The sequence below is a fragment of the Zalophus californianus genome, chromosome 4 (genome assembly GCF_009762305.2).
Source record: "Zalophus californianus isolate mZalCal1 chromosome 4, mZalCal1.pri.v2, whole genome shotgun sequence".
Classification (NCBI taxonomy): Eukaryota; Metazoa; Chordata; class Mammalia; order Carnivora; family Otariidae; genus Zalophus; species Zalophus californianus.
The window spans coordinates 258,115-284,663 of NC_045598.1; the positions used below are offsets into that span (position 1 = coordinate 258,115).

The following is a 26,549-nucleotide window of genomic DNA, read 5'->3' on the forward strand; positions in this document are numbered from 1 at the left end:
ACCCTCCCTCTGCTTGCTGTACCCACAGAGGTCTCTCTGCTGGGCCCTTGGACCCCAGCCTCCATGAACGGTCCCCAGGTCTGGCCTCCAGGGCTGCAGCCTGCAGGGCCCCCAGCCCTCCCAGCTCGCTGCCCCTCAGGGTCAGCCTGTACTGTCCCTCCCTGGCCTTGGCAGCGCACGCACCTGGCAGCCCCTGGGGCTGGACCCAGCGAGATGCTGTGTGGCTTGTGAACCCCACTCCTCCCCGCCCTTGGCAGCTTCTGCCGGGGTTCACCCCTGGCTCCTGGGGCCCGGCCTGCCCCCTCTCTCCCGCGACCTTCTCAGCTCGCTGCGGGCAGGGCTTCCAGAAACGCCCAGTCTGGTGGCCTCCTCCCAAACTGTGGTCAGGCCGGAGCCCTCCCTCAGGACGAAGGCTGTGCTCCTGGCCAGGAGGAGCCCCACTGGACCTGCTCAGGGCCCTCCTCGGAGCCCCACCCGCCCAGTGTCCACCTTTGTCCCCACTGTGTCAGCCCCCTTGGTTCCCTGAGGTGCCACCCCTCATCTTTAAACAAACCCTCCTTGGCCACAGTCTCCAGTTCCTGCCTGTTTCTCTGCAACCCTATGAACAAAGCCTTCACTACCTCCCCACTCAGCACCTCCAGAACCCACAGCTCGGCTCCTCCCTCCTGCAGCCAAGGTCACAGCGACCTTCTCCCACAGGTCTGGCCTCCACATGGCCCCCCCCTCATGCCGTGCTCTGGTGCTGCCAAGACCCCTGGGCTCCCCCCACCTTTCCACCAGCGCCATGTCCACCTCCTCTTCCCCCCACTAACATGCAGGCCCAGGCCAGTCCCCAGGGCCCCTCCTTCCGGGCGACTGCACCCCAGACACCGGGCCCAGCCAGGGCTGCTGGATTCCTAGGATAGAGTTTCTGAGTATCTTGGAAAGGCCCAATCCAGACCCAGCGGAGCCACCGGCCCTGTGACAGCAGTCCTACCCACAGTTCTAAGCAAAGTCTCACACGACACGGCAGGAAGTTCAGCAAAGCCCTGACCCTTCTCATCAGGGGCGACGTCTCAGCACCTTGGGCAAACAGCTCACAGACTCCTTCGCAACTGCCATCCTCACGTTTTGGGGACCCAGGAGTTTGGTGCTCTTCATATGCGCCAAGCGAGCTTGTCAAAGGGCATCGATGCTCTTCTCATCTCTTTCCCATGGGAACTGGTCCTCGGGTCACTGACGCCCCAGGGCTTGGTTTGGGTGGCCCTCCTGTCGCAGTTACCTGCCCAGAGCCGCATCCTCCGTGTTTCCTCCCCAAACCTGCCCTGCCCCAGGTTTCCGCTGCCCCCCCCCCACCCTGCCAGCTCCATGGCGCTTCATCACCCCCTCTGGTAGCCCAGCACCCCTCCCAGCCAGGTGGAGGAGCGGCTGCTGCCGCCCCTGGCTCTCAGGGGGCCCTGCGTGCGGCCCTGGCCCCAGCCCGCTGGGTTTCCCTCTGCTGCCCACCGGTGTTGGGCCTACACTGTGAGCAAACTGTCTGAGCGGACGCCACATTTCCTGCTGTCCACCGCAAAGGGTGGGCGCTGGTCAGCTGCCTGGGGGGTAGGAGACAGCAAACTCAGCCGTTGTGGGGGGTCACTGGTAGAAGGGTGCAGACCGGCGAGCGCATGGACACGGGGGCACATTGGTGGTTCCTGGGGTCAGGGGGTTACCTAGTGGGTAACATTTCAGGGGACAAAATGTTCTGGAACCAGACGCAGACGGTGGTTGCACAACACGGTGAGGACACCAAATGCCACTGAGCTGTTCACTTTAAAATGCTTAGTTTTATGTTATGTGAATTTCACCTCAATTAAAAAATACTCCCTTGGTAAACACCGCCCCCCATCAAACCAAATCCCACCAGACTAGGATCCAGGTGTTGCTTGGGTCCACTGGGCCCTCTCAGCCCTGCGGCGGCTGCCCCCACCGTTTCTGCTCGAGCAAGGTCTGGAAGGCTCAGCTGGGGAGGCAATTGTGCCCCTGGGAAACAGGGAAGCCAGTCTCCCCGCCTGTGTGCGTCTGAAAAACAAAGCTGCTTGGTGCCGGGTGGGCGGCCCCAGAGCACAATCAGACTCCGGCGAGTGGAAAAAGAGGGTGGTAATTTTCTTGAGCCCTATCCCTGGTGGCAGCCTCAGGCGTCTCCGTGACACTTTTCTGCCTTTGGAGACCAATTACCGAGGTGGAGGGGGTGAGCTGGGCCCAGCGGCCTCGTTAGCTTGCTTTCTCCGTCGGAGGGGGCCCAGTGAGGGCGGCTGGTCCATGGCCCAGGCAGCTCAGCCGGGCCCCAAGGACCTGGAGATGCAGAAAGAGCCTCGCCATGCCAGGGCCCCCAGGCGGGGTCAGGGCTCTGCCAGCGGGAACCAAGGGTAGGCCCCTCCCTGGGGGCTGGGGTGCCCAGTGGTGCAGGACGGCAGAGCTCCCTCCCTGCCGTGGCAACAGCCCAGCTGAGGCCTGCCTTTCCTGGGGCCCCTGGTTGCATCAGACCAGTGGCCCCTTGGGGGCTCCAGCAGCACCTTACAAGTGGGGTGTGCCCCGCCCTGGATGCCCAGCCTCCCCGCACCAGGCTGGAGCTGGCCATGCAGGTTGGGCTCTGGCCCCCCTCGGGATTGCCACAACCACCCCTCCTCCCCTGATGCTGTCTGACCTAATAAATATGGGGTGTCCCGGTGGTTCTGTCTTCATGGTCTGCAAGGCAGTCTGCTCAGACTTGATCGAGGACAAGGCCAAACCAGAGACTGGTTCCAGAACAATTTCCCAAACAGGCCACTGACTCCCTGGAGGCCTCAGAGTAATCCCGTAGCAGGAGCCAAGACCCATGTGGCCTTACCTGACCCCGTGCCCACCCACCATGGGAGCGGGGGGCCCAGGGCCTCTGTCCCCTCACTCTCCCTGACCCCTGAGCTGGCACCTCTGTGTGTCCTCTTCTGAAGGCCAAGGAACTGCGTCCCTATTCACCTCGAAGCAGAAAACCTGAGGCCATGACACCCTTGTTTCTGCTTGCTTGCACATAGGCATCTGCGGGGAGAGCTGGCTAGGGCGCCCAGAAAGTTAGGGGGCCTCCCCCACAGCACCCCTAGTCTCCTCCTGAGAGGTCACCCCACACCCTCTTGACCAGCCCCTGAGCCCCCTGTGGTCGTATCCGAATCTGACTCGGACACGGGACAAGTCCCTCCCCAGCTGGACGCTGGGAGGAGGCCCCACACAACAGGCCCCTGCAGGGAGAACAGGAGAGAAACAACCAAGGGGCCACCCAGGGTGGGGCGTCCTCAAGTGGGACCCCAGAGAAAGGGTGGGGGAGGGGCCCACAACCCAGGTGACCTCCTCACTGACCCTGCCTGACCTTCTCCCTTATGTCACTTGACCTCATGACTGACCCCCCCCCCCCGACCTTCTCCCTTACCTCATCAGACCTCGTTGGCCCCACCTGACTTTCTGGCTGACCTTTTGCAGACTTCATTTGACCTTCTTGCCGACCCCACTTGACCTTGCTGACCTTCTCACTGACCTCATCTGACCTCTTTGCTGACCCTACCTGACCTTCTCCCTCTCCCTCTTCCGACCCGGATTTCCTGAGCCCTCACTTCCTGCCGCCGCTGGGGACACCGAGGGGGGGGCTCATGGGGCCTACAGCCTGCTGGGAGGTGGGGTGCCCCAAATCCCGGGGGCTAGCCAGTAAGGGAGAAGGAGAACCTTCCAGAAGAGAGGCAGCATGTCTCCAGCCAGGGAAGCCACCAGGAAGGCTATGGCTGGGGTGGGGGCAAGGCTGGGAGTGAAGGTCAGGTCGATAAATAAATAAAATCTTAAAAAAAGATTTGCCCCAGACGGGGCAGTCAGGGGGGCCGAATGGCCACGTGGGGCTTCGCTGTCTCCTACGGGCACCGGGAGCCGCTGAGGACGCTGGGTGGGAGAGGACCGAGCACCAGCAGCGTTCCCTAACCCTGCCAGGCGCTGTGCTGGGGCCGCCACTGTCCCCGGACCACCGCTGGGGCTCAGGGAGGCCAAGGGGGCTCGGGGGCTGCAGACAGCGGGCTCTCCCCATCATGACTGTGACCGTGCTGGCGAAGGCAGTTCAGGGGTCGGGGAGGCCCAGAAAGCAGCCTAACCATCGCAGCTGAGCTAGACCAGGACGGGTGGGGGTCTGGCCTGAGGACGAAGATGCCCCAGACATCCGTCCTGGCAGGGCCCGGCTGGCCCGGGACCCCGCTGAGAGCATCGAGGGTGGGAGGGAGCGGGACATCCCCTGGAGCCCACCGTCGCCCCAGCGCTGTCTGAGGGCTGGTGGGCAAGTTCCCCACAGCCTGCAAAGGCCCCCTCGTCCTCAGTTTAGCTCTGGAGCCCCACCCTCTCCCCTGAATCTGAGAATTTTCACTCAAATGAGATGCTAACGCCAGCTGCAGCTGGTGATTTGGAATGCAAATCTGCTGTGGTCCTGTGGCCCCTGGGGGCAGGGTTGGGCGGCAGGAGTCAGAGCGGGGTCTCCCCAGGCTCCCCAAACACAAAGTTGCCCCTGCTTGTAGAGGCCCGGGAGCAAGGAGCTTCAGACTCCTTCCAAGGGTGCTTCCTGCAGGCGCGTGGGGTCCTGGGCCGGGCCTCCTGCTCCCGCTTCTCGCATGGAGGCCACCCCAGCCTGCAGGAAAGGAGGGAGGCCAGCGCCAGGGTCAGCTCCAAGGCCACTTTTATTTTTTATTTTATTTTTTTTAAGATTTTATTTATTTATCTGACAGAGAGAGACAGTGAGAGAGGGAACGCAAGCAGGGGGAGCGGGAGAGGGAGAAGCAGACTTCCCACCAAGCAAGGAGCCCGACACAGGGTTCGATCCCAGGACCCTGGGATCATGACCTGAGCCGAAGACAGACGCTTAACGACTGAGCCACCCAGGTGCCCCTCAAGGCCACTTTTAAACAGAGCCAGCGCTGGTCACAAGCTGACCATGTACGTTTTGCTGTCATTTTGCCTCCACATGGGGAAAGGTCCCAATAACTTCCCTGGTGCCTGGGGCCCGGGAGGGGCCCAAAAGCAGATTCAGTTGCATCCTGAACCCAAGAACTTCCCTTTGTCCTCTGATCCCCAAGTGCTGGCCTGGGCCATGGGCATTCCGCCTTCCCGGTTGTGAGTACCCCTGAAGTGCACCTCGAGATCCAAATGGAGCTGGCACCATTCATTCATTCATTCATTCATTCTGCAAAGGCCCATGGTGCCATCCATGTGGGGCTGCACCTCATCTCCTGGCTAGTCCTGAGCAACACAAAGACTCCAGCTTCTGGTAGTAAGACCTACACACACAACTGGCAAGTGAGTGCTGGGTAGAGTGTGGGCCAGGCCCCCTGGTAGCGGGTGCTGTGGGCCTCACTGAGGTAATATGTGAGCAAAGAAGCCAAAACGGTGAGACGCCCATGAGGAACCCCCAGAAAGAGGCAGGGAGGGTGGCCGGGGGAATGGAGCAGTGTGATGCAGGCCAGGCCGTGGCGGGCTCTGAGTGGGGACTGCCTGCCAGGGAGCAGGGGACACTGTGTCTCTACTTGCTGCAAGTGGAGCTGAGCCTACAGCCTTTGAGGTCAGTTGCAGCGGCCAGTCGGGGTCACAGCACTGACCCAGGACAGACAGTGGTGGCTAGAGCGGGCAGTGACACAGGCCAGAAGGACCTCCAGGTTTAGATGCACTGTAAAGGTACAGCCAGCTCTCCTGAGGGCTGGGGCTGGACAGAGTGCCCCGGAAGGACAGAGGGCCCCTAGTCTATTGGACATGGGATGGCAGGTGGGTAGTGCGTCTGGGAGCTGTTGGCACGCAGAGTGTTCAGTCTGGGGGCCGGAGAGAGTGTGGGGGAGGGAGACAGACTGAGGCCCGACCAGGTTCAAAGGTCAGGAGAAGTGCCCAGGGACAGGAGAGGAAGCAAATGAGGGAGCTGCTCCGGGGTGGACCGGCTGACCCCTGGTGTCAGAAGGTCAAGGGCAATGGCTGAGAACTGAATGCTGGCTGTAGGGAGGAGACAGTGGGGAGATGGGCAGCCCTCAGGGCTCACTGTCCACTGAGAGGCACCCAGCTGCTTGGAGAAACCCGCGTTAGGGCCGCGCAAGGTGACCACCTTCTTTTTTTTTTTAATTTTTTTATTGTTATGTTAATCACCATATATTACATCATTAGTTTTTGATGCAGTGTTCCATGATTCATTGTTTGTGCATAACACCCAGTGCTCCACGCAGAATGTGCCCTCTTTAATACCCATCACCAGGCTAACCCATCCCCCCACCCCCCTCCCCTCTAGAACCCTCAGTTTGTTGTTCAGAGTCCATCATCTCTCATGGTTCGTCTCCCACTCTGACTTACTCCCCTTCATTCTTCCTCTCCTGCTATCTTCTTCTTTTTCTTTTTTCTTAAAATATGTTGCGTTATTTGTTTCAGAAGTACAGATCTGTGATTCAACAGTCTTGCACAATTCACAGTGCTCACCGTAGCACATACCCTACCCAAACTCTATCATCCAGCCACCCCATCCCTCCCACCCCCAACCACTCCAGTAACACTCAGTTTGTTTCCTGAGATTAAGAATTCCTCATATCAGTGAGGAAGGTGACCACCTTCTGATGCTCGAAGTGTGGGATGGAGGGGAGCCAGCCTGGCAGCCCCCCTGCCCCCCCACCATCAAACGATGGTGACAGGGGGTACCCAGGGAACGGAGTGTGAATGTGGGGGGGAGGACAGGTAACTGCTTTTCCTTTCAGGAGAAGAACCGTGAACGAGAAAATTGCAATTCACGACACCAGTGAGCAGAACCAGAGCCACTGCTAAGCGTGAGACAGGCTGGGGTCTCCAGCACCTACGTGGGGGGGCTTTGTGCAGAAGGACAGGCCTGGAACCTTCAAAGGGGTCTCAGCAGTCAGGGACAGGCCGAGGAATGTTCTGGACCTGCAGAGACTAGGGGACCCCACAGCTCAGGGCAACGTGTGGTCCTGGGTCAGATCCTTTGGGAGGATAACACTGGACAACTGGTCAACAGGGTGTGAGACCAGCCCAGGGGGCGTGGGGCGGGCGGCAGGATTTCCCAGACTCCGTGGGGTGGGTCGTGCACTCAAATCCACGGGTGGGAGCCCTCACCCCTCAACGTGTTGGTAGCAGGAGGAGGTCGGCTCAGCCGAGGGACGCCATGAGGGTGGGCCCGCGGTGGGATTAGCGTCCTTGTAAGGAGAGGGACAGAGGGACCTTCCCTTTCTGCTCACACACACCATGTGGACACTGAGACAAGGTGCCATCAGCAAACCAGGAAGGGCCCTGGCCGGACACCACGGCTCCTTGATCTGGGACCTCACAGCCCTGGGAACCGTGAGAAACAGACAAGTAAGCTGCCCAGCTGGCGGGGATTTGTCACAGCAGCCCGAGGCGACTCAGACAGTATTGTACTTGAAATCTTTCTGTAAGTTTGAAATTATTTCAAAATAAAAAGGAAAAAAATATCACGAAGGAAAGACTGAAGGCAAAACAAGGGCTGGGCCCCCCCAGCTGCAGGAGGCCCGTGCAGGGGAGTGGCCTTCGGGGTGAGGGGAGGTGGTAGGAACCCTGCTCCGGGAGGGCCCGGAAGCCGGAGTGGAGAGGGGTTGGGAACCGGGGCCGAGGGCCGCAGCCACTGGCACAGTTGAAGAATTAGGACCAGTGGCTTTGAGGAGCGTGGGTTAGAGGCATCTAGAGATGCAGGTGACAGGTGAGGAGGGGAGCTCCAGGAAGGAGGGGGCTCGGGGGCTTGGGGGGGCCCCAGTTGCCACATGGGGGTCAGGCTGGGAGGGGCCTGGGAATCCAGAATCCTAAAGGGGTTGGTTTGGGCGCTATAGTGGCCTTGAGGCCGTGAGGGCTACGAGGGCATCCGGTGCTCCTCCTGAACGAGGCAGAGGCCTGGCGGGTCTGGTCTGAGACCCCCCAGGGGACCAAGTATCCGCTGGAGGCTCCCACTGCTGCTCTAGGACCCAGCCGTGTGGCCGAGAAATGAGGATCTCAGTGGGTCTGCTCTGAGCGCAAGGGCCACAGGCCCTTTTCCAGAGGGTTCCCGCACAGACGGGGGGTGTCAGCGGAGTCCTGGGGCTCCCTAGCCCAGTTGGTTCCCAAGTCTAAGGCTCCCTTTGCATTTGGAAGATGGGGGCCCCTTAGACCAGGCCTCCTTTCTTGAGTGCTGGGTGGGGGGCTGATACCCACAGAGGGCGGGCTCTCAGGGGCAACATGACATTCATAAACCTCCCACTTTGGCCAAGGGTGGGATGGCTGAGGCCAAGCCACCTGTCTCCCTGGGCAAGTGTGTGACCTCGGGCCTCTGGCCACACCCCATCTGTGCGGCGAACACAGATGCCCAGGTCACGTTCCACATCTAGGCGATGGTCCCCTCGCGCCTTTGAGCTCTTAGTTTCTTCCTGACAGGCCACTGGATCACTGGGTCCGGCCCCACCTAAGGGCACCAGACCCTAGGCCAGGCCCAGCCTGGCATGGGCCCTGCAGGGCAGGAGAGAACAGGAGGACCCCCTGGCACCACCAGTGCCCTCCGGGACAGGAGGGGCTCAGATTCCCAGCAAGTTAAGGGCAGGAGCCCCGGCCCCAGTCCGGAGCTGCTCAGTCCTAGCAGGGCAGGCCAGAAGCCACGGCTGACAGGAAGGTGCAACCCCACCCCCAGGGCCCGGCTTAGGCAGCACTGTGGGCCCAAGGACACGGGAGGAGCCAGGATTCAGGGCCCCAGGGAGCCCCACTGAGCACCCCCAACCGCCCCCAGGCTCTGGCCTCACCTTTGCCACCAGGGCCAGAAAAGCTGGAAGGAAGCGCCACATAGGATCTGCCGGCCCCTCAGACTGGCTCCACGTGGGGCCCTCCATGCCCAGGGCCTGCTGAACGCGACCTGAGGGTCCCGGGGCACCCGCCACCTCAAGAACCCCTGGTGGAGGCAGATGTCCTGCCAGGTCGGCAGTGCCTCGCAGTTAGTGGGGGGCATGGTCAAGGGCAAGCAGCCGGCCCATCCCCCTCTGCAGCCCACAGGGGAGGCCAGGGCCCAAGGTTGCCTGTCAGTCACTCCTCCACATTTATTCTGCGTTGACGCGGGCACCCCGTTCTCTCCTGGGCCCTGTTGTCTTCCTCGAAGACACCTGTCAGTTATGACTGGGAGATACAGCTCTAGGGTGGGGGCCTGGGGGGGCCTCCTCAGCCTGGGACGCCCTCCATGCCAGGGCCTCGGCCGCTTCGAAACGAGGGCCAAGCAGATGGAGGCCAGGGGTCCGCAGGGCAAGGGGCAGGTTGGCTGAGGTCAGGGTGTGGCAGGGCTGAGCTGGCCTTCCCCCTACCATCACCTCTCCCCAGCCTTCTCCAGCAAGGGGGCTTTGAGGGGTCCTGACCTGAGGGGCTATGAGGGGTACAGGATGCAGACCCTCCTTGCCTCCCCTCCAGGGGGTCCGCACCAAGGCCCCAGGCCTGTGGTCAGTCCTCAGGTCCTCTGGGGGTGCAGGGCACTCAGACTCCTCCGGGGCCCCCAGGAACACCTGCCCCCATCAGGCCCTGTGTCTCCAGAGCTCCCTCTGGAGGCTGGAAGAGAGGAGGTGAGGAGGGCAGGGTGGTGGAGAGGGCAGAGCACCTGCTGGGCCCGCATCTCCGTTCCCATGGCTGCGTGGCTCCCTCCCCGAAGTTCTGGTTCTGGCAGGCGCGACACATCTGAGCACCTGCTGAGTCCCCTGGAATGGTGACTGGGAGTGCCTACCCAGTGCCCACAGCAACAAGGATCCTAGCACATTACTGGATGGGTTCTTGGTTTAGTCTCAAGGGTTTGGTCTGGAGGTGCCCTTGTCCAGAACCTCACAGCTCAGGATGTGCTTGAGGACCCGGCCGGCAGCACCAGGTCGGGTCCCTGCCGGTGGGCTCCATCATAATCTGCTTTCTGACGGCGGCCTCCGGAGATGCCCGTGCACAGGAAGGTGAAGGAGACTGTGTCATCAGCCTGACACCTGGGACCCCCGGTCAGTCCCCTCCAGGGCCTGCTCCTGGGGTTTGCCTCTCACACAGCTGGCCTTGGCTATCCAAGGTGTGGGTCCATCTTCTGGGCCTCAATCCCTCAGAGGCAGGACCTACTGGCCCTGAGCAGCATCCAGCTATCAGGGCTGCCAAGTGGTGGCCCCAAAAGGCAACATGTGGAAGTGACCGTGATAGTCTGGGGGTCAGGTCGGAGTCCCAGGAATGTTCAGGTCAAGGCGGACCAGAGGTTTAGGGCCCCTGGATGGAGCCCCACACACCAAACCCAGGCTGACCCCAGGCAGGTGGGGAGTGGAGCGACCTTGGCCACAGCCCTCCCTCGTGGCCCCAGCCAAGGCTAGAGGTGGCCTCAGACCCAGAGGCCCCCAGACCTGTCCTGAGCACTGTCCTGGCTGAGGGCCCACGGCTCGTTTTTGGCAACACTCGTGCCCCTGTATCTACTCCCTCAGCTTCCCCTGACACCTCACCTGAGCAACTGCCTCTGTCTCCTGCCACAAACGGGACATCTGCCAAGGTCACTAGCAAGACTCTTCAAAATATATTTAAATAAACTTTCTATTTCCAGAATTCTCAGATATCCAGAGAGGTTGCAGAGATAGTGCCAAGTTCCTGTAGACCCCAGCCCCAGCTTCCCCCCGTTGTTAACGTTCTACCCTGGCGTGAAGCGTCTGCCGCAACGAACCAGTGTCTGTGTGTTACTGTTATCTCGAGCCCACACCTGATTCAAATGTCCTTCGTTTTTCTGAAATATCCTGTTTCTGTCCCGGGATCTGATTCAGGATCTCACATGACATTTAGTTGTCACATCTCCTTAGGTCCCTTCGGGTTGTGACAGTCTTTCCCTTATTTTTGTTGACCTTGACAGTTCTAAGGAGTGCTGATGAGGTGTTTTGTGGAATCTGCCTTGGTTTGGGTTGCTCCGACGCTTTTCTCGTGGATAGAACAGGGTGTGCATTTTGGGGAGCACTGCAGAGGCTCAGTGCCCTCACTGTGTCATGTCAGGAGTGCCTGTTGTCACGGGGACCCCGGTCTACCCAACTAGGGGTTTTCCACCAGCGGGACTTTTTTAATTTCATTTTTTTTAACTTCAATTATCTTTGAGTCCTATTGCTTATTGTTATTATCGTTGTTGTGTGGCATGAAAATTAATTCAGGCTGACCTACATTTTACACTCAACCCTTCTACCTGGAATCACTCTCCCTCGGCTGACGTGTGTGCTCTGCGGTTCCTTTATGGAAGGCTGCGGGCGGCCGGTTCTCCCGGGCCTTCCCTCTGGGCTTTTCTCCGTCTTGCTATATCCTCCACCTTGCTCCGAGGAAAGACACTCTGGTTGGTGGCTCCTCTGGACTCTGGTTCTGCTCTCATCTGTTCCCATCATCGCGATCCAGACGTCAGCGGTCACCCCCACTGTTGACCTGTCTGCTTTTCTCTGGCTGCTTTGAACAGTTTGTCCTTGGTTTTCTGGAGGCTTCACTTCAATGACAAGGTGTGGGTTTCTGTTTATTTTTCCTAGTGGAGATTCACTGGGCTTCTTAAAACCATACTTTGATGACCTTCAACAGTTCTAGAAAATTTTCAGACAGTACCCTTTCTTTTTTTTTTTTAAGATTTTATTTATTTATTTGATAGAGAGAGAGCACAAGTAGGCAGAGGGAGAGGGAGAAGCAGGCTCTCCACCGAGCAGGGAGCCGGACGTGGGGCTCGATCCCAGGACCCTGGGATCATGACCTGAGCCAAAGGCAGATGCTTAACCGACTGAGCCACCCAGGTGCCCCAAGACAGTACCCTTTCAAATATTAATGTCTTCCATTCTCTCCACTTCCAATTCTGTATGTTTTATACATACCTGTATATCTTACCCTCCCTTCTGTATTTTGTGGGTCTTTTTTTTTCCATTTCTAGCATCCATTCTGGATTTCTTCTTTTTTTTTATTTTAGTTATTTATTTGACACAGAGAGAGAAAGAGCACAAGTAGGCAGAGCAGAATGCAGAGGGAGAGGAGAAGCAGGTTCCTGCTGAGCAGGGAGCCCGACGCGGGGCTCGATCCCAGGCCCCTGGGACCATGACCAGAGCCGAAGGCGGCCACTTAACCGACTGAGCCACCCAGGCACCCCCAAAAAAGATTTTTTAAGATTTTATTTTTAAGTAATCTCTATGCCACATGTGGGGCTTGAACTCAGAACCCCAAGACCAAGAGTCACATGCTCCCCTGACTGAGCCAGGCGTCTCTTCTCTTTAGCTATATCTTTAACCTGATGTTAAGCCTATCCATTGAATTTTAAATTGTAATTATTGTAGGTTTTCATTTCTAAATGTTCATTTGTTTTTTAAATTGACTATATAATTTTTATAAGTTCCAGCTGCCTGCAGATACTAAACTTGTCTTCTTTTTCTGTTTCAACATAGTAATTTTTTTGGTCTGTGTCTGATAATTTCAAAATCTGAGGTCATTGCAAGTCTTTCTGATCTCTGTTGTTTCTCCTGGTTCTTGCTCATGGTATCTTATATCCTTGCCTGCCAGATTATCTTTGACACTGTGCCAGTCATTGTACTTGAAAAATTATTTGTAGGAGTCACTTGATGTCTAGGGTGAAGGTGCCTTCCCAATTTGTTTTTCTTCTGCTGGGCACCAGGGCCCTGCCTACTCTAGGACCACCTTGACTTGAGAAAGATCCCAGCACTTGAACTGGGCTGTACTTACACCTCCTCTTCAGTGGAAACCCTGGGAGTGGAAAGTTCCCAGCTCTCTGTGGGGAGGGTGTCCTGTTAGACCCACACCCTCACTTAGTGGGGACCCTGAGCTTTCATTTCTGTCCCCCAGCTCCTCAAGGCCATCAGAACAAAAACTCACATCTGACCCCACAGAACAGTAGCCTTTGTGCACATTTGCCTCTCCAGGGGACAATTTTCCTTTGGTTGCATCTTGAGATGGCCTTACCAATTCCATGGCTCACCAAAGCTGTAATAAGATAGCTTAGCATTTTGATTGTTTTCAGTGAGTGGTTGGGCCTGACAGCCTCCGCTTTCCGCTATTGCCAAGAGGTAGCCCGCTGCTGGCCACATTCTCCTTCATGGGGCTCTCTCTCCCTTGGTTCTGGGGCTCCTCACACCCCTTCTTGCTCCTCTGTCTCCACTGTGGGTCTGTCATTCGCTTCCCAACCAGGAATCCTGGGACTCCTCCAGCGCAGTGGACCCTGACTGTGGCCTCCATTCCCACCATCAGCAGGAGCCACCAGGTGTACCTCCTGCCCAGGTTCTCAGTTGACTTCCAACAGCCAGCATGGACTCTCCACCTGAAAAACTCCCACTCAAATTCCACCTGCCCAATCAGAAACAGGAGGGTGTCTGAGCTAAAACCACGGGACACTGGGAAAGAATGTTGAGTCCTCCCCAGCCTCCAGATGTTGGGATGTCAAGGGCTCTGTCCTCAGGCCCCTGGTCCCCACCTGCATCCACTCCCCTCCCATGGCACTAGCACCCTGACCCAGAGGGTCTTGCACTCTAGTGGCCTCGTGGAGCAGAGGCTCTGAGAACACACAGTGACCAGCAGCTGACAGGCTGGGCCAAAGAGGTCTGAGGGCTGACCAATGGATCTGACACCCCAGAGGCCTCCGGGGACCTCAGTGACAATGGTTGTAGAAGATTGGGTTGGGTTCGTGATAAGCAGAAGGCCATGTGTCGGAAAAATGCACACAGGTTTTTCAGACCTCTGATGCTATCCAGATGCCATGACCAAGGTGTGGCCTTCCAGAAGATGGACACAGGGACAACACAGGGGCTTCAGGGTCTCAGGCAGAAGGGGTCAAGGTCAAGACTGAGTCAGACTGCAGGAGTATGCATCAGAGTTGGGGGAGCCTGTGGGTGTCACTGCCAGGCCCTGCCTAGACAATGGGGCCTGAGATGGTGGTCCAGAGCAGGACGGGAGGGAAGGGGTGGCGAGGACTTATTCAGGAGATTCGGAGAGGGGTCCCCGGTGTGGACCCCATCTGTGGGCATGTGTGAGGGCTCCTGTGATCACCAGGCCTCCAGCTTGGCTAGACAGGGCGGGAAAGACACCTCAGGGTGAGAGAGGAGCTTTCTGGCTGTAGCCTTGTCCTCTAGCACTCTGGTGGCCTCGGGTCCCTGGGCCCTTGCATCAGCTAAGAAGAGCCAGGGCTTGAAGGGGTGGAAATAGATCAAAAGGTGGGTGAAGAAGGGCCCCCTCTGTGTAGCGTCTAATTAGGGCGGGACCACCTGCTTGTACCAGGCTCTGCTTCCCTGTCAGTCAGCACAGCGGGAGCGAGCCCCTGGTCAGGGGCAGGAAGCTAGGCTGCTGGGCGGGTGCATCCATCCTTGCTGGAGCACAGTGGTCCCTGTGCTGGGGGCGGCGGGGGGGGGGGGGGGGCTCTGCCACATCAGACAGCTCCGAGTGGGAAGGGGGAGGTGAGGGAGCTGGGAAAGACGCCCTGGTGGGCACTGAGGAGGCAGAGCTGGTGCCCAGTGGCAGAACCTCCAAGGCTGAGCCCCAAACACTAAGGTCCAACTCTGCTGGGTCTGTGACTTGACCTCCTTCCCAGTTTCTCCACATGTCCTAGGGCAGTGCTGAGGGGGGCCCCTCCCCCATCAGCCAACACCCCAGCGTTTGCCCCCTCTCCTCCCATGAGGGGCACTGACCCCAGGGACAGCTGCCCAGGGGGAGCCTATGTGAGCTGGCAGGCAGCCCCCAGAGTCCCAGGTGTTTGCTCTGCTGCGGCCAGAAGGTGAGTCACACAGAGGAGCCTGGAGCTGCAGGAAGACACCCAGCATGTGCACAGGAGCAAGAGGCTGTCCCAACCGGAAATAGAGGGATCTGTGCGGGCGTCTCGGCGCTTGGGTCCCCTCAGAGCCCAGAGCTCACTAAGTGCTCGGAGAGCCCCCCTGCACCCTGACTCCAAGGCTCTGGAGGCTCCAGGGCCCTCCCCCGCCCCAGGAGAGGCCTGGGGGGATGGCGGTCCCCCAGCACTGAGGCGGGACCTCCCCAACAGCCTAGTTTCCAGGCCAAAGCTGGGCCCTAGGGGTGCGGAGACCCTGAGGCCATTTGTGGCTGCCCGCCATGCAGGAAGTAGCCAGGAATCACAGCACAATGGTCCTTTGTCCTGCCTGCCCCACCCAGGCAGTCCCTGGCAGCCGCCAGGGCTAGGGGGCTGGAGGCTGGGCCCCCTCAGCCCAGCTCTGCCACCGGCTTGTGTCCCCAAGCATGGGGGTGGCCTTTATCACCCTCCCAGGTCAGACCTCCCTGTCCCTGGAGAGGCTGTCTCTCCCGTCCCACCCCATTCACACTGCCATGGCAACGTCTGCACCCAGCAGGTGTCCAGCGGCCACCAGTTTCTCCAGTGGTCCTGGCACCCCATGCAGCTGCCTCCCTCGGGGCCAGGATGACACAGGCCTGATGTTCTGTGTGGGGTGGCCCCAGGCCGCTTATTCGGGGCTTGGACACCTGGCTGGCACCAGCTGGCCCGGCACCCATGGCTCTCCCCTTGCAGGAGACCGAAGGCTCCAGGCCCAGCCCCACTGCCCTGCTGTCCACATATGTCCTTGAGGGGTGGGGCGTGCTGCCCCCCCAGAGAGACCTGTGTGGGCAAGGGTCCCAGGTCGGCCTTCCCAGCACCTCTGCACGGGCAGGAGCTGGGATCTTGCTGCAGGAAAAGAGCGGGTGGCCGCCCAGGGCTGCTCGGCTGGGAGTGAGAGCCCCGAGCACAGGGTCTTGAAGCCATTTGTTGGCAGAGCTCAGAAGCACCTGAGGGTCCATGGGGCCCAGCCGTGTGGGCAGCGGCTGCCCGTGACAACCATTAGAGCAAAGGGAACGTACCAACTGACCATTTGTCTGCAGCACAAGGGGGCAGACAGTTCGGGTTCCACAGTCCGACTTTGGGTCACTTTTACGCTCTTTGGGACTCAAGCAGAACGGTGCAAGGAAAACAGCGAGCGGTCAGTGCAGGGTCAGAGACCAGAGCAGGACCTTCCTCTCCACAGTGATGAGCCAGCGGACATAGTCAACGTAGCTTTTCTTAGCCGGGGGCCCCCTGGCCGTGCAGCCGAGCAGCTCAAGGCCTGCGGCGCCTCCACCCCCTGCAGCTCCGCTCAGCCGCTTCTTGGCCTTCCCGCTCCCGGGCTAGGAGCATTGCTCAGCCACCCCTCTTAGTCCAGTGGCGGCAGCCTCTCAGGACGGACCCTGTCCATGGTGGGAGAGGAGCATGCCCGGAAGTCTCTTGCAAGCGAGGGCCGGTCACAGCACCGTCCTGCTCCTCGTTCAACCTCCTGCAGAAAACTGTGTGGTCGTTTGACTCAGAGCTCACTGTGATCCCGGTGTTTCTGAGTGTGTGTGAGCATTAGAAGCGACGGGAGGTGCAGTGTCCCGCTCGCCCGGCCGACAACAGGATCAGAGTAGTCAGACCAGGCCAGGCTCTGCTGCAGTAGCCGGAAAGACAGGAGGCAGCCGCCACCTGGGCCTGCGACTTGGCAGAGGCTCACTTCTGTCTCACTCCAACTGTGCTCTTCCCCAGCAGGTGACGGTCCCTGTCCCCGACCCCAGCCCAGGCACCTTCCCTGGTGGTCCCAGACATCAAAACTGAGTGGGGACCCACCTGATCCTCACCACACCCCGGCACTCGGGGCTCAGTGAACACTGGCCACGGCCTCCTGCAGACACCCCTCGTCCTCCCAGGAGCTTCTGAAATCTGGCGACACCACACCCGCGAGCCCAACCCAACATTTCGGGCAGAGCCGCCCGGTTCTGACGCACAGCGGCACCAAGCTGCTCTGTGACGGAGTGAATGGCGCAGCGTGCGGAGGACGGGGTCTGAGCCTGAGACGGGGGTTGGCGGCGAGCAGCCCTTCCTTCCACTCCCATCCAGCGGCAAACCCCTCTGGCTTTGTTAGTGAGCAACGCCTCTGTCTCCCCAGAACACGGGTGCCACTGGCCAGGTGCGTCCTGACCCCACCCCCACACAAACACAGACACCTTGAGTGAGCCTGGGGGGGTGGTCCTGACAATCCTGAGAAAGGGTGAGCCTGGTGGGTCACCCTCGTCAGCACCGCCCTAGGGGCTGGAGGTGGGAAGGTTGGAGGGTCAGGGGTCACTGATGTTCCAAGGACTGGATTCCAGATGCCCTCCGGGGGCCGGGGGAACCAGACCAACTTCTGGCCGCCCCCTCGGGAGGTGAGGGAGGAGCCCTCCCCCAGCACAGCCCTTTGGGGCGGGAGGCCAGGCTGAGCTGGGCTGGGGAGTGGACTCAGAGCCCCACCCAAAGGGTTTCAGGGTCCTCCACCAGGACCCCAGTGATCGGGCCCATGGGGACTCCTGGGCAGGGGATGGGGGTACTGTGCCGTCCTCTGGGACCCCCTGTGTGGTGGGGAGAGGAGGCCGACAGGGCGGCATCAGAGGGACAGTGCCCCCTGGAGTGGTTCAGCCCTCGGGGAGCCCTCCAAGGCAGCCACTGACTCTTCTGGCCACGTCCAGTCCACCCCTAGAGGACAGCCTTGGGTCTAAAGACCAGGCCCTGGATGAAAAGATGAGGCTCCACAAAGCCGGGTTCCTGGGGTGGAGCAAGCCGGAGAGCTGGCAGCCCCGGGGGCACAGGCCCTTTGTCACTGGGAGTTTACAGTGGAAAACAGTTGGGCCCTTTGGGATCTCTGCTGGTGGCGCTAATTACCAGCGTGGCTGTGTTTCATTACAGGACCGTCCACTGGGAGTGTCCCCGAGTCACTTCCCCAAACTGGCCTGAGGCCCTGTTCCTCCCCACCCTGTGGCCATGGCCCCCAGACCCTTCCAAACCCCAGTGTGCAGTCTTGCGTCCCTTAGCCCAGGGGCTCCAAAATGGGGGCGTTCCAGGGGGTGCCATGGCCTCAGCCCCCAGACCAGCCCCCTACCCTGCAGGAGGGCCCTTCTTCCCAGCAGCCTGTCTCCCCCAGCGTGTGGGTCAATGTGACCCACGCCCGCCTTGTTCTGCGGCCTGCTGCCCTAGGGGTGTGGCTGGGGGGCACACAAGGCAGGGATTCTGAGAGATTCAGGCAGAGGGGACCCCTCCACTGCTGCCAAGAGCTGAGAGGGGCAGGTCCAGACTGGGGACCTCTGTCAATGGGAACCTCAGCCCCAGGGGGTAGGGGGCCACTGCTGGGGCCACCCCGGGGGCAGAGACGAGAGCTCGGGGTGTGACCTTGCCGACCCCTCCCTGCCCGCAAGGTGGTGCAGCCCGGAGTCTCCCTGCTGCGGGCTTGCACACTCCACTGCAGCTCCTGCAGAGACTTTCCTCCCTGGTTTTTGTTCGAGCTGGGCCCCGGCAGCAGCGGGCGGGCGAGGCGGGCGAGCTGGGCGAGGCGGGGGCAGGAATGTGTGCGGGGCCTGCCGCCCGCCTGCCACTGCGTCACGTCGCTGCCTCCCTCCTGGCCTATGGGAGCCCGGGGGACACACCTGTTGGCGGCCAAGAGCAGAGATTGGTCGGCAGTGAGCAGGCACCTGCATGGGGCGGGGTGAGGCCCTACATGTAAGGCGAGCCCAGGGCCACCGTCTCTTCCCTGCCCTGCTCTTCACAGCTGCAGAAGGACCCGCCACAGCCTCCATTGTTCTCTGGCGCTCTCAGAACTTCCCTGGAAGACCAGGCCCCCTGTCCACCTGCACACGTGTGGACTTCAGTTCTTCCTTTGTGAGGAGCCTCAGCTGAGGGAGGCAGGAAGCTGGTCTCTTCCAGGAGGCAGGCAGTCCTCGCTGGTCTCCAAGCTGCTCCAAGTTTGGATCTTGGTTGGGGGCAGGTTGGGCAGAAGCCAAACCCGGGCACCCAGGCTGTTCACCACGGGCTGACAGGTATTTGGGGCGACTGGTGCCAAAGCTTCTCTGATGTCTATTCTGAGGCCCGGGAGGTCCTGGGTGCAGGGACAGTGCTGGACATGTCGGTCTGGCCGCCAGGCTGGGGTCGGGAGCGGCCTCCCACCCGCCTCCTCCGGGCGCGGAACCTGTCTGGGCAGGTAAGCACAGGAGCTGGAGGAGCATGAAGAGGCCGCTGTGTGGGGAGAGTCCCTCGAGGGGCTGACCCAGAGAGGACAGAGTGATGGTGGCAGATGAGCTCAGACGCGGGGAAGGTGGTCCTTCCCCTCGGAGGAGGTGGGCCCCTCAGGCCGAGCGTGCTGGGTGTTGGATGCAGAGCCATCTTGGGCTAGCAGGGGCCGCTGAGGGTCCACCAGGCAGAAGCAACGGGGCAGCGGGTGTCTTCCAGCCCACCCAGAGGGCAGCCCAGGGTCACCAACCATGAGGGTTCCCGCCTTCCACCTGGTGACAGGACCTTCTGGAAAGCTCCCCCATCGGCCACTGATGTGACGGTTCCTGAGGTACCTTGTTCCCTCAGAGCTGGGTGTGGGGAAGGACCTGGAGGCCGGGGCTCAAGAACGCCCGCAGTTCTGGTGGTGGGTTTCCGGAGTTTGCTCTTGAAGGGAAGGGCTCGGCTCTGCCAGAGGCCGCACTGGTCACGGTGGGAGCTTGGGGTCAGAGGCCATCTGGCCTGGATTCAGGCTCTTTCTCACCCGCCTGTGTCCGAGGCGCCAACAAAGCCGGAACCACCTTGGAGAATTGTAGGCCGGCCCCTCGCCGACACCATTGCTCGCGGTCAGATTCCAGGCTGTTCTGAAGGAGCAGTGATCACAGCACACAGACACTGCGTTCTTGGCAAAGTGCGGCCCGCGCCACCGCGGCCATGCACACCCTGCTTTGAACTTGCCACATGGCTACCCGCGAGCAGCTCTCGCAGCCCGCATCACTGGGTTTTTCAGTCTTACAGTTTGGGAGGCACAAAAGTTTCAGGGCACAGGAGTCCGATGTTTTCATTCAGCCAGCAGGAGCATTTTAGGCCTTTTTAGGCTGGTTTGGTTTGGTTTGGTTTTTTTCTGGTAGCCCAGATGAAATGCTTACAAGTCAGAGCAATCGGCAGCATGTCAAACTGGCCAAGTAAGCGCAAAGCATTTCACTTAATGAAAGTGCAAAACAACTGTACAACAGGGACAGGGCCCACTGTTAATTTTCCGACATTTTGGTAATTTGCAAATACCGTCTTTGCAAAACCAGTGCGAAAGAATGTCTCTGGTGACTTGGAGAGAAGGTAAACGGCCTACCGAAAGTCACCCACCTCCTGAGGAGTCTGGTTGGGTCTCTGGGTCGGGTGAGCGAGCGTGGGCGGGCGCGCCCCTAACAAGGGCCCGGAATCCATGCCCGCCGTGTTGGGGGAAATGGCGGCCCCGCGGCGGCCGGGGAAGTGCCCTGCGTGTAGACAGCCAGCGCCTCCGCCGCGCCCCTCCCCGCACCTCAGGGCCCAGGCTGCTCCAGCACCACGCACAGGGCTTGGGTTTCAGCGCTTTGTTCCCTGTGCGGCCCTCAACATTGATTAAGGCCCGTCAGGCAGGTTAACCGGCAAGTTAGTCTTTCACACCGGGATCGCGTTCCCCACCCCACCCTGTGCCTGTGCAGGTGGGACCCGCCGAGGGCAGGTGGGGCATTTGCTCTGCCAAGAGGAGCCTGGAGGTGCTGCTCTGGGCCTCTTGATTCATTCCTTGATTTTTCCCAAGCTAAGCCTGCTTGGGATGGTGATGATTAACCAGGCCCCGCATCTGGGACCGTAAGGCTGGCCTCCCTCCCTGCCAACAACAGACCGAGAAAGCACCATTTAGGCACTCTGAAACAGGGGGTTGTTTTCACTCTTCGTATCAGCCCCTAAAACCTGCCACTCCTCCTCCCTGCCCCGGGCGCAGGGTGGTGGGGCTCTTGACCCCATGCTGAGCTGCACTCAGAGGCCAAGGCCGGGTTCTGAGTTCAGGAAGAGTGGGATTCTGTCCTGGAACTTAGGAGGGAGCATTCAGCTGCCCACCTGCCTGCCCAGGCTCTGTCCGCGTGTCTGCCTGTGTGTCTGTCCGCACACCTCTTCACCTCCTAGGTGAGAAGGTAAGGGCTGGTGAGCTGGTGGGCAGCAGAGAGCTGGGGGGGGGGGGGGGTGCCTATTCACCTGGCTCTCGGCCAGGCCAGCTCTGGGCCTGTGGGGTCTCCGGGGCCTCTGGGGCTCCTGAAGTAGGACTGGCCCTGAGTGGCCAAGGACACTAGGGACAGCAGGCTCCAGCTCCAGAAGCCACACAGGGGGAGGCTAGTCTGTGCACGGTGGGCTGGCTACAAGGGAGGGACGCTGGGCACCCAGCCCCCACCCCCTGTGGCCTGGCAGCTGAGAGCAGAGCTGAAATTTAACTCAGCCCTGAAAGTAAAGTTGAGACGGCTTCACTTAGCTTGGAGAAAGGTAGGACTGCATTCCTAAAGCACACTGGTTTTACAGGGCTCATGGGGCAGACCTTGAGAGGTGAGCTACGGACCCAGGAGGGGCGGGAGGTGGTGATGGGGGCACAGGGCCGGAGCCTGACTGTGGGATCCACCCTCTGAGCCTGCACACAGTCACCTGGAGGGTCCAGGCTCCTGTGACACCTCCTTCCTGGGTGGTGGACAGGCATCCCCCCTGCCCCCCCAACGCTGGGCCTAAGTTAGGATCAGGTCCTCTGAGAAATGTTGGCCGTTCCTGAGGACAAAGCTCAAGAACCGGGTGAACCCGGCCTTGGCCAGGCAAGTGGACACAGTCTTTGTTGTGGTCAGCCGGCTGGCCTGGGGGAGTCAGCATGGGGCCCACACCCCCTCCCTGCATCCTCTGTGGGTAGAAGGCGCCGGAAAATTGGAGGGGCTGCTCTGGCCCACTCTCCAGGTGCCGGTGTCACGTGTGACAGGCAGAGAAGAGAGGAGAGGGAGGGTGGGACAGCTCAGTCTCCCCAGGGCGGGGGGCTGGCATCTCCCAGCTCCATGCAGGGCCCCAGGTGTGGGCACAGAGTCACCTACTTCCTTGACCCCACTGCGAACTCCAAGGACTGGCTTGGCCTGTGCAGGCGTGGGGGAGTCAGGGGGGTGGGGGGCTGGCTGTCATCCTGTGGTCTGCACTCGGGGGCAGGACAGACTGCCGGGTACAGGCTGGGCAGGGCTACCCTCTTACACCCTCCTCCAGGCCCAGCGCCGGCTCAGCCTCGGACCTCACGGCCAAGAGCGGCCAGCACCCCAGGGCCGCGGAGCCGGGGGGCGGGCAGACAGACCCCTCTGTGAGCCGGCTGGTGAGCCAGGTAGAGGACTGGGTCTTGGGGAACCCCCCCTGCTTGGTGGGGACTGAGGAGGGCCCGCAGTGCTGTCCTGCCTCCAGAGCCACATCCCACTCCACCCTTGTCCCAACACCCTTCCATGCCCTTGACAAGGGCAGGAGGGAGCTGGGCTGGGGACAGCCATTGGGGCGGCGTCCCGGAGACAGAGGCTCATTGTCCGGCCTCAGCAGCCCTTCTGGTCGTAGACACACTCACACTCACACTCACCCGGACCCTGAGGGGGCAGGGCCCGACGTCCAGGCCTTTCCCTGGTTCCCCCCGAGGGAGGATCCCACCCTGTCCTTGCCTCCTGCAGGCCAGACAGGCCGGCCCTCCTTGGGTGCGCACCACAGGCCCCGAGCTGACGGCCCCATGGAGGCAGCCAGAGCTGGCTGGGCAGGAAGTCACCCTGTGGTCCCATCCCGGGCTTTGGGGGCATCCTGGTGCTGCAGTCCAGCCTTCCCCGGCCTGGGCCCCTAGAGCTGAGGTCTGCCTGGCACCGTGGCCTCTCCTGAGCCCCCACCCCAGTGCCCTGCTGCTCGCCTCCCCATGGAGTCCCCAGCTGGGCGGCCCCCAGACCCAATTGGGGGTGGCCATCGCCATCTTACTGGGCAGCATTGGATGGTGTCAGGTTTCTAATACTGCCTGGTAATGATGACGGCGGGGCCCTGCGCGCAGCGACCGAAGGGGCCGCCCTCCCCTCCCCCACCCCGCCCCGGCCCCCAGCGACCAACGAGGCCGCCCCCCCCCACCCGGGCCACGCGGGGTGGCCACAGAGTCAGCCCATGCCCTCCCGCCAGGCCCAGATGTATCTGAGCACCTGTCCTTGGCTCCCCCAGAATGAAAGCTGTCCTGCAGCTGCACTGAGCACCCCCCTCCCCAGACTGACCCTGGACTAGGATGCTCAGGTATCTGGGCCCTGCCCACAGCACCCGAGCCGCGGCTGCCACCACACCTGGCAGGTGTGGGCTGAGCAGGCGACAACAAAGGGCTCTGGAGGGCAAAGGCCCAGCCTGGGGTGGTCAGGCCCAGCCTGTGCACGGGCCACCCTGCAGACTGGCAGCCTCTCGGGTCTTGGTCCTGGCTCTCCAGCCCCAGGTCTCCTCGCTCTGCAGAAAGCAGGGAGGAGCATTCAGGCCTCCCAACCCAGGGATCCTCAGCCGCTTCCACTGGAACCTGCCTGCCCAGGGCTGTGCACCAGGTGTCTGTCCCTGTCCTCGGGCCAAGGTGCACCTGGGCCTCTGTGGGCATCTTACCGGACAGTGCTGGATTTCTCGGCTTAACTCTAACACTGTCTGGTAACGATGTTCAAAGGTGACCCACCGCCTGCCGGCCAGGAAGCAACCCGAGGACACGCCGTCCTGAGCTCCTGGACTCCAAAGATGGGCCAAGGCCCAGGGCTGGCTTAGAGATGGGCAGACGGCCTGTCTCAGCTCTGCAGCCCAACCCATCGGGGGGCCCCCACCGGCAGATGGGCACCCCTCTGCTGTCCCACCAAGGCCAGGCTCGGGGCCCCTGGCTCCCTTCCGAGCTGAGTTCTCAGGGTGCTCTGATCCCCGGGAGAAACCATTAGGATTAGGGCACTAGGCTGGAGAGGGCCACCAGTCCCGTCCTGGACATCGACATCGTCCTGGGGGCCTGGCCCACACACCACCCCCTGCACACACCCCAGCCCCACCTGCTTTGCTCCAGTGTGTTTGCCGTGGCTAGACTCTGAGGGCTGAAACGGATGTTGGGCCCAGGTCAGCAGCCACATGAGGAGATGCATTTCTGGCTGGTACGGAGCTGGGAGCAGGCGGCCCCCACCTACCCTTCTCAGCCCCTCCTGTTCACCATCCAGGGTCAGACATCCACTATGGCTGTCCTAGGGCACCCTGGCCTGTCCCTTGGGAGCTGGCCCTGCCCAAGTGGAGCCAGCCATGGGCAGTGGCCTCTCTTCTCACACCAGGACTCTTATTCTACAAAGGGGAACTCACTCCCTTGGTCAACCAGGGATGCAGGAAGGACAAGGGTGTGTCTGGGTGCCCCGGCCCAAACCCACAGGCAGAGTGCAGTAGACATTCTGTGCTGTTTCCCAATGAGGACAGAGTCTCCCTCTCCCCCCATCAGCCCCCACAGTGTTGCAGTTAAGAATGGGAACATTGTCCGAAATCGGCGAGGCCAGGATGGCCCTTTGTTTAATCTTTTTGATCTGAAGCCAGGACGCCGGTCTCCAGACCTGCCCAGCTGACTTGCACAGGGGCGGCCCTTCTGGGGCCCCGGGAACCCCACCCTGCACTGGGTCCCAGCTGGCCTCTTGGGAGGAAGGGGTCTGTCACTGGCCTCACTGTTATTCATTAACCAGCCAAGAGCCATTCAGGAAACTGGCGAGGGTGCCACGGTGAGCACACTCAGGGTCAAGTGCAGGGAAACCAGATCGCCCTCTCCCCCGCTACACCCACAAACACACACACCTGGAGGCTGTGTGCTGGGGTTGCTGGGGTTCGGGTCTGCAGGAAAGCCCTCCTCAGAGCCGCCCTGGGGCAACGCGGGTCCTGGGAGGCTCCAGCCAGACACCAGGTGACAGGGGCCACTCTGCAGACTCAGGAGGGTCGGGGGTTTCACGGGGGTCTCCCTGCTTCCTCAGGGTGCTGCAGGATGGGCAGTGCCCTCCCGTCCTAGAAGCGCCACCGACTCGAGGCCGCCTGCACCACTGCCTGCCGATGGGCGTCTTACCAGACACGGTTAGATCTGGGTTCTGTTGTCTAATACTGTCTGGTAATGCCGTTCATCCATGGCCTGACCGCCGCCAGGAGGAGCCCCTGGAGGGACACCAGGTGGAGGGCGAGGCCCGTGGTCCCGTGAGCCCATTCGCGTACTCCCTGGTGTCCATGCAGGGACCTCCCCAGCCCCCACGACGGCGGGGGCCGGGGGGGGGGCCATAATGGATTATCTGCCTAACAAAGGGTGTGAGGTACCTTGGCAGCTGGCCTCTGTTCATCCCAGGTGCACGGCTGGGCGGGGCCGTCAGGGCACTGAGGGTCTGCAAGCAGGTGAGGCAGACACCAGGCTGTTGGCACCGCCATAGAGCCAGAAGAAAGCCCAGGGGCTGCAGTAACCCCCGCCCCGGAGCCCCACCTAGAACCCTCTCCAGGGAAGTGACCTCATTCCCTCACCCCCCTACACACCTGTACCCCCAAACCTCCAACCCAGGGCCCCAGCAGCACACCCAGAAACCTCCCTGGGCCGCTCTCTCCCCCACCCAGGCAGCACTAGGAGCTCGTCATGGATAAGACCCATTCCTCAGCCTAGAGCAAGCAGCTCAGGGGAGGGGGTGAGACGGGGAGGGTGCAGGCCACCTTTGTTTCCTTTCCATGCGCCTCATATCAGGGCCCCACCACGTCCCCACAGGCCCATCTCCAGGGCTTAGGCAGTCAGTCGGGGAGTGCCCTCCAGGTGCCAGACCATCACCATGGGGGTTTAAGGGCAAGCAGCCCTTAATCTTGAGCTGCCCTCAGGCCCCCACCCTGCAGCTCCCTCCCTGCTCCCTTCTCCTCTACCCCCATGCAGATGTCCTCTAAAGCTATCCCCAAACCAAACTTCTGGATGCTGATCCCAACCTCAGCCTCATGGCTGCCCCCCAAAATCCCCTTCCTTCCCCTGAGAATTCCAAGTAGGTCCTAGGGTCTGCGTCTGGCCCAAGTGCTCTGCGGCCAGAGTCAGGGAGGAGAGGACCTCTGGGGGCTCTGGGGGAGCTCCTCCCCACCTTCCCTCCTTCCATTACCAAGTCTCTCCTGAGCACCTTTTGCAAACTCGCACAGTCCTGGACACTGGGGAGAGGAGGAACGTCCCTGAGCGGGAGGAGCAGATGGTGACGAGGCTGGGGGCAGGACATGCCAACCAGGAGGGCTGCCAGTGTTGAAGAAGCCAGAGCAGTCAAGAGGTGGTGGTTGGTGGGGGGAGGGGGGCTAGGGCGGCCCAGGAAGGCCTCTAGGAGCAGAGGACCAAGTGGGGACCATGCAGACACCTGCAAGAGCCGAGCAGAGGTGGCAGAGTCCAGGGGCTGCATGAGGTCAAGCAGCGGGACCTCCTGGCCCAGTATCCTGGCAGCACAGCCCGGTCCCAGCAAAAGCACCAACTCCACAACCTCGGCCGCAGGAGGGGTGCTGGGCCTTTCCCCCACTCCCCTTGGGGCCCTAGAGGGAGGGCTGGACCACCACCTCCTACCCCCAGCACACCCCCGGCTCAGAGGCCCTCAGCTACCACCTGCCCCATGGCAGCTCAATGATTCTCCCCCTCGCTCCAGGCTGCCCAGTGACACACCCAGCCCCAGGCCATTACCATCGTGGGAAAGGCTGGGGCGGCACCCACACCATCCAGTTTGACGGGTTATGAGGCAGGGTTCTG

The 26,549-nt window shown here is 60.9% G+C and overlaps 1 protein-coding gene across 1 annotated transcript in view; it reads left to right on the forward strand.

The window, feature by feature from the left end:
• The window catches only part of TTLL10 (tubulin tyrosine ligase like 10), a 57,359-nt gene that overhangs the window by 12,615 nt on the left and 18,195 nt on the right, over positions 1-26,549 (forward strand). The gene's annotated exons all lie outside the window — the stretch shown is intronic.